Source organism: Penaeus monodon, chromosome 23 (assembly GCF_015228065.2).
Source record: "Penaeus monodon isolate SGIC_2016 chromosome 23, NSTDA_Pmon_1, whole genome shotgun sequence".
In the NCBI taxonomy this organism is placed as follows: domain Eukaryota; kingdom Metazoa; phylum Arthropoda; class Malacostraca; order Decapoda; family Penaeidae; genus Penaeus; species Penaeus monodon.
In genome coordinates, this window is record NC_051408.1 from 19053201 (window position 1) to 19053430 (window position 230).

Below are 230 nucleotides of genomic sequence, written 5' to 3' on the forward strand. Positions count from 1 at the left end.
CCCTATTATCAGTATAACATTTTGTGGGCGATCCATGTCATTAGGCTTTTCATCAGTCGTTTGTATTTTTTATTAGCCAATTATTTTTATATCAGCCATAGAGTTTTATATTATACCTCAGCATCGTATTTTACATTGTGGTTAAAGGGGTTTGAATAATAGTAATATCTTTTTCTGCTTCGTTGCAATATATTTGATTTGCTATTATGGAAATTAATTTAGATTCATGT

At 29.1% G+C, this 230-nt stretch overlaps 1 protein-coding gene across 1 annotated transcript in view; it reads left to right on the top strand.

Annotated features, from left to right (window-relative positions):
• The window catches only part of LOC119587864, a gene marked incomplete at its 5' end in the record, with an annotated part of 67927 nt that overhangs the window by 63586 nt on the left and 4111 nt on the right, over positions 1 to 230 (top strand).